Consider the following 8,019-nt stretch of genomic DNA (forward strand, 5'->3'; position numbering starts at 1 on the left):
ATATTATATTTATAAAAAAGGTGTTAATCGTATATAGTTCTCAAACTTGCTCAACTTTATTTTCACTGATTTCATACATAATTAAGTTATGAAATAGAAGATTATTAATAATAGATATGATTTCTGAAAATATTATTACAATCATAGAGCAAAATAGAAGTTATTTAAATCTTGCAAGAATATTGGTGGATTTTGGGTTTAGAATTTGATTTGTATTATTCTTTCCCAGGGCTGGATTTATCCATGGTCTGAAAGGGCTATAATAGCCCAGAGTAGCAAATTATGTGGGAGAAATATAGAGAAAACATATATTTAAAAATATTTACAAACTAAAACAAATCAATTTCAAAAGAAAGTTTTTAATTTCTTTTGGTTCAACAAAAGCTGTTACAACATAGTGGAATAATAGGCCGAAAAGGAACGTACTACTAGTATTATTGCTAGAATTTGAATGGGCTCATGCTGCGGTTTCAATAATTATCCTTCTGAAGGGTTCTGTACACAATACTATTACAATATATATTTAGTTACGTTACTGAAAAATCATGAATCAGCATAACATTCATGACCTGACTGACATCGCCAGTCCTGCCAGCCACGCCACCTGCTACCGCTGTTGTACAGACTACAGTCTACACTGATCACAGTTGCCACCTGCTACCGCTGTTGTATAGACTACAGTCTGCACTGATCACAGTTGCCATCTGCTACCGCTGTTGTACAGACTACAGTCTACACTGATCACAGTTGCCACCTGCTACCGCTGTTGTACAGACTACAGTCTACACTGATCACAGTTGCCAACCTGCTACCGCTGTTGTACAGACTACAGTCTACACTGATCACAGTTGCCACCTGCTACCGCTGTTGTGCAGACTACAGTCTATTTACTGATCACAGTTGCTACGGCCTACCACTGTGTGTGCAGACTAGGTCTACACTGATCACAGTTGCCACACTGCTACCGCTGTTGTGCAGAACTACAGTCTACACTGATCACAGTTGCCACCTGCTACCGCTGTGTGTGCAGACTAGTCTACATTGATCACAGTTGAGAGGAAAACAGCTTTGATCATTTTTTTTTTACAATAAACTTTATATATCCTAATAATTATGTTTTATTTTGTAAGTGTTGAGGTAGCTTACATATAATGTCAAAGCAGGTAGGTAGCTAACTGGCTATCTATTTTTGTTTTTCATAGTTCATATATCACATATAATACTGAACTTTGAACTTGGCTGATCTGAAATGATGGAATAACAATTTAAAGGCTCAGCTACTTTGTTAAAATTGCATACACATCCATTTTTCTCTGGAGAAATCATTTAACTACTTGTTTGATTTTTATTTATGCTGTATATATTTGTGTTTTGATTTGTTTTAAAGCAAGATGAATTAATCATGTAAAGTCAGTGTGTTAGTTTAGTTTCAATTGTGAACAATCGTGGGTTTGATTTATTCCGTTTTTTTTTTAGGTTAAGGACTTGTTTGTTTATCTTTCTTTCAAAACGCTCATGAACATGATCATAATTACATTTCCTCATTTAGGAAGAACTCTAACATATTGGAATTAAATCAATACAAATTCTCGGATGGTTACATTTCTGATAACGAATTAGATAATTGGCAACCTAAGTCTAGAAACACTAAAAGAAGTATTATTTTCTTCGCCAGACCATGGACTCAATCGCCATTGTTTAAGTAACGGGGACAAATAAATGATAACATTATTAGACTCGACTCGGTAATAACTATGAATTACTATCCTTGTAACAAAGAAAATTCGATGGATGAAGATAGTCACTAACAACCTAATAAAAAATTCAAAGCCATCCCCCATATTTTTGCCAGGGGTGAAACATTTTTTTTCACTGATGATCAAGCCCTAGAGTCAATGGTAAGTAAAACTGAATACTCCTACAAATGTCTTAATCAAGATAGAACTAAATCTTTTCCATCTTCTCCTAACGCTCACCGGAAAATAGTCAAAGGACTCACAGACTTGAACGTCAGTTTCCATATTTACCAGTTAAAGCAAGACCGAGCATATGGGGTTGTGCTGAAGAATATGCATTACTCTATTCCTATTGAAGACCTAACATTAGGGATAGGAAAAACGGCCACAAAGTAAAAAATCTGAGTAATGTAATAAATATAATAAAAGGAAACCAATTCTCAATACTCTATTTTTTATTGATTTTGGAGCCTTGTGATGTAAATAAAGAAATATTTTAAATATTTTACTAAACGCGTAAGTTTTATTTGAAACCACCTAATAAAAAGAAGGAAGTTGTTCAATGTAAACTTTGCCAACGTAATAGACATACTAAGTCATATTTGTCAAAATACATTTCGTTGTATTAAATGTTCCCAGGATCATGATACAAAGGTTAGCAATAAGCCTTCATCAGTACACCCTTCTGGCGTTTTGTGTTCTGTGAGCATTCGGCTAACTATAAAGGTTGTCCCTGTGTATAGAGAAATACAAAACAAACTTCCCTTCCCTTAGAAAGAAGACTTTTGAAACCAACCAGGATCATTCTAGACGAAACAACCCAACTAATGTTAAACAAATCCAGTCCTCTCAAAAAAGGCTAGTTACTAAAGGGGTAACTTTCGCTCAAGCTTGTACAGAATAATCACAGAAATGACAGTTTTCCTTCTAGGGAACAAGAATATAACTGATACATCGATGAATCTGAAAGTTTTCCCAACATAATTAAAAAATCTTTTGAACGATTTTAAAATATTCATTTAAACAAGTAAAACAGATTAGTACGTTACTTAATCATTTGAATACTATTGTTTCTCATTTTAAAATGAATATTCTTCTCAAAATCGCTTTATGGAATGCAAACGTTTGACTCTGCAATCCCCCAAACATAAACTTAGACGTCTTGCTAATTTCAGAAACTCAATTCATAGACAGAAGTTATTTTAAATTCCTAACTACACATTATACTATACCAATCATTCTAACAACACGGCCCATGGGAGTAGTACCATTTTAGTTAAAAGACACAATCAAATATAAACCTACCCAGTTTTAGAGATAATCAAGCTTCCAGCATTGTTCTTGAAGATTGGTTAAGCCCTATTACATTTTCAGTAATTTATTGTCCCCTAGACATGTTATAAACCAAACAACACTTTGAACAGTTTTTCACTACATTGGGAAATAAATTTTATAGCAGGAGGTGACGATTACAACCCAAAACATCAAGAATTGGGTTCTCGATTGGCCACTCCTAGAGGACCACAACTATTACATCTAAATGATAATCATTAAAATAATCTGTCTACGGGGTGAAACCTACATAGTGGCCAACTGATATGCGAAAAATTCCAGATTTGTTAGATTTTGTTACAAAAGGTATTAATCAAAACTAAAAAGATATGAATCGCTGTTCTTTATCTGGCTTCTGATCATTCACCAATTATACTTAATTTAAGCACAGAAGTATTACAAAAAAAGCCGTCAAATAGTACATAAATTTACTAACTGGGTCAGATTTCGTGATTCATTTCGTCATTAGTTGAAATGATACGGGAGTGTTTAGAAAATAAAAAATTATTGTTCAGCTAACCTTTTATATGTATAGTTAAGCGTTTGATAAGGTGTGGTATACTGGTATATTATACAAAATTCAGAAATGTTTGCCTCACTCTATTTTTTCAATACTAAACTCATATCTTTCAGACCGATTTTTCAAATAAAATACCAATTTGTTCTTACTCAGCTACATTCAATAGAATCCGGTGTTCCTCAAGGAAGTGTACTTGGTCCATTTTTATACTTACTGTACACCGCTGACCTCCCAGAAAATTAACATACTCAAGTCGCAACTTTCGCAGATAATACTGCAATTTGGTCAGTCCATAAAGATTATGTTTCGAGCACCTCAGTACATTACAACAGAGCTTAGATACAATTACTACTTGGTTTAAGACATGGAGAATCAAAAATTAATGAAAATTAAATCAGTTCACGTAGCGTTTACATTAAATCAAAATTTCTTGTCCTCCAGTTATATTGTATGACGTTCATTTATCCCAAGTAACTGAAGTATATTATCTGGGCATGCACTAAGACAGAAGGCTTACATGGAAATCCCACATTTGGACAAAGAGACAACAGCTAAAATTAAAAACAAATAAAATGAATTGGCTACTCGGATCTAAATCAAAACTCAGTTTAAAGAACAAGATATTATTATATAAAACTATCCTAAAACCTGTGCCCCATATGGTGTGCAGTTATGGGGCACAGCAAGCAACTCAAATCTGGAGATACTTCAACAGTATCAATCAAAATAAGAAAAAAATGCAAAAGCGCTATGGTATGTATCAAATAAAACGTTACATCAAGATTTGAACACTTCACCAATCTCGATTTTGCCAGCTATTGCCAAAGTTTTTGAGGACCTCTTTCTTGACCGTTTAAAGCATAAACTGGCTGGCTTAATCTGCCCACAGCAGCATGGTTTCATGAGTGGGAGGTCTACTGTGTCGAACTTAACGTTATTTCAGTCCAAAATACATGAGGCCTTCACCGTCAATAATCAGTTAGATGCCATATATCTGGATTTCTCCAAGGCTTTCGACACGGTAGACCACACACTACTTTTGAGAAAATTGCTTGATCAAGGATTTGGAAGCACGGAAATTAAGTGGCTGACAAGCTACCTCTCAAACCGGCGTTCATTCATCAAGTTTGCTTCGGCCACTTCATCAGAATTCATTTCATACTCTGGAGTTCCCCAAGGATCGCTGTTGGGACCCTACCTCTTTTCACTCTTCATAAATGACCTTCCTGAAGCTCTACAATGCGACTCACTTCTGTTTGCTGATGATGTGAAACTGTTTTCCATCGTATCCACTGAAGAGGACTGCCTACGAATCCAGGAAGATCTTTGTGCGATCGACCGCTGGTGCGAAGAGAACAAAATGAAACTCAACACTAAGAAATGCCAAGTGATGACCTTCCATCGGAATCTCTCCCCCGTTGTCCATGAGTACAATATACGCAGTGAGCCCTTAACTCGTGTACTGCAGGTAAAAGATCTAGGTATTACATTAGTACCTTCACTGAATCCTGAGTTGCATGTGCGAAACATTTGCAGCAGAGCAAACAAAATGCTTGGATTTGTCTCCCGCTTCTCAAAAGGCTTAAGGGACACGGCTTTAAAAACTTTGTATTGTGCTTTGGTACGCCAAATCCTTGAATATGGCTCTCCAGTGTGGAACCCCCACCAGAAGTTTCTCATAGATGAACTAGAGACTATTCAAAGAAGATTTATTCGAATAGTGGGTGTCAGAAGTGGCCTTCTCTATCGTCAGGTTCCCATCGGGGAAGTGTCTCGTGATCTGGGACTCCTGACTCTTGCGGATCGCAGATTCTCCGCTGACGTTGTACTGCTGTCAAAGATCCTTAACGGCAAGATCGACTGTCCCGATATGCTGAGCCAGATCCTCTTCAGGACCCCTTCAGCCACTCGCTCCAGAGACCTGTTCGCTAGGCAGCAACATCGCACCAACTACGCAGCAAACGATACGATGTACCGACTTCAGAGTTCTGGTAATAGCGTCGCCGACATCGTTGACTTTTTTGTGGACAGTATACCAGTGCTCAAGAGGAAGATCGCCGGTCTGCATGAGTTATCTGCCTAGGAGTTGCACAATGAGGGAAGACACTCGTTCTTACACTTTACCTGTACGTCTCTCATTGCTGTTATTTATATATTATGTCTTGTTAATTCTGGTCTATTCTTGTTTATTCATGGTTTTATTCTCATTGTTTCGTGCTAATTTATTGCTGTTATTGTTCGTTGTTTTCCATAGTTCAAATCACGGTACACTAATAATTAATTACGTTATTGTCATTCATAGTTTATAACCGTTTCGTCACTTAAATAGTTTATTAATCGTTATTGCTCTATTTGTCACTGTGGTTGTTTACTTTCATTGTTTAATTATTGTTCAAAACTGTAAAAATGGAGATGTCCGTTGAAATGTAAAATAAAATAAAATAAAGTAAAAATTACCAAATTTAGTTGCAATCATCTTTCAAGATTAAAAGATCATCCAAACCGCCTTGCGGTAAATCTACGTGATATTTATAAAAAATGTGTACAGATTACACCGAACTGCTATCTTGGAACTACCTTTTAAGTTCTTGAATTAATTATGTTAGTGTTAACAATGGTTAACATCTAACTCAATTTTAATTTTTAATAATTTTTCTGTAAATAATATTTACTTATTGTTCTTCTCACATTAAACAGATTGTAAATAAAATAGCATTAAAAAAGTTTCTATCAAAACTGTAGTTACATAAACTCTACTATTTAATTATTTATTTGCAACGGAAATGCCATTTGAAAATTTAGTAATACAAAGGATGTGATCAAATTAAAAATCATAGATAATTAAACATATAGATGTAGCATAAACTATAATTGGATATGTTACACTATAAACAGAATAAAGATTATGCAATAATATAAAGTAATAATAAATAGATGTACACTGTAGACACTAAAAAAATCATTCAAAATACTGGACTTAAAGAACACGATCCTAAAACAATGATCTGGACAAAATAACAATAGAAAAATGACAAAAAATAGAAAATAAGCAACCTCCAAATAATAAATAGTTAATGATTATATAAACTATGAAGAAATAACAATAATATACATGTCAGGAGAGATAACAACAAAATATAAGTAAATAGCAAACATTACAATAAACAGTATAACAACATTGCAATGAAATATTGGTCATATTTTGTATAATTTTACAGGAATAAAACTATAATTAAAAAAACATCGCACAACTAAATGCATCATATAGACGTCTAGCCATGTATAAATCGTTTAGGGTAGACTCCGCAGTTCTCTCTTGAAGGAATGGAAAGATGTTCTAAGGAAATGCACATGGTCTGATGCCTTGGTTCCACATCGTTGAAGAGGAGGCATTATACTAAAATAGCCGTAGAGAGTGTAGTATTGTTGGAAATTTACTTTATGTGTTACTATAATTAGATATGAAACTGGACGAATTGCTTACATCATGATACTCTATATAAAAATAGCACGACATTCTACATATAATTTTCAGTACTAACTTATGATAAATTTGTAAGATTTATTTTATTTTTTGAGTTGGCGAACTTGACTGTCAAGTAGGGAATGCCTATCTCACTAGCAGTGAACACTGCCGACTGCCAGACGCAAGCGCATAGAATGCTAAGAACGACTGGCGAAATGTCAAAAGTAGAGTAGAATGTTGATGTGCGGTCTGTTTACGGATTTTACCGTTGTGATGTACTAATAATTCTTTAATTAGAGTAAAGTAGATGATTTACACATTTACTTACTCTACATTCATGCTTCGTGCCAACTGATTCATTTTAATATTTTACATATGTGATAAATAAACGAAAATAATAGCATATTATTTTATGTTGTGTACGTTTTTCTAACCTTGTTAGTTTCAGTTTGTTTTTATGTATTATGTACATAAACCCAGAATATAACTTTCCGGTTTTGTCGTATACTTTTTGGTAATAAAATAATAGTTCCTTTTCAAAAACATATTTACGTAGGCACGTAATACTTTTTATAATAAAATCTAACCTACTCTTCAGATCATTCTACAAAGGAGACTTTCACATTGACTGGTTTTATCAATTTTGGTAAGTTTAATTTACTTTGAAAACGTGATGCATGAACAGGTAGAATACTTGGAGAGTTGTCAAAATAGTTTGGAGAAGAGGTATAAAATTAAAAAAAAATATTTCCACAAATAGGTATAGGCTGACTGTACAAACTAGTTTTGAAGTAATTTCAGAATTCAAGAATTTAATATATTAGCTTAAGTGTGTACTAAAATTTGTAATACACCTTTAGGATCTATAATGTAACTTAAATTTTTAATGTTTGCATTAATTACTATTACATCAATCAAATATGATAGAATATTTACTTAACAATCCTGAATATGAGTTGTTAATT

This window comes from Homalodisca vitripennis, chromosome 1 (assembly GCF_021130785.1).
Source record: "Homalodisca vitripennis isolate AUS2020 chromosome 1, UT_GWSS_2.1, whole genome shotgun sequence".
Classification (NCBI taxonomy): domain Eukaryota; kingdom Metazoa; phylum Arthropoda; class Insecta; order Hemiptera; family Cicadellidae; genus Homalodisca; species Homalodisca vitripennis.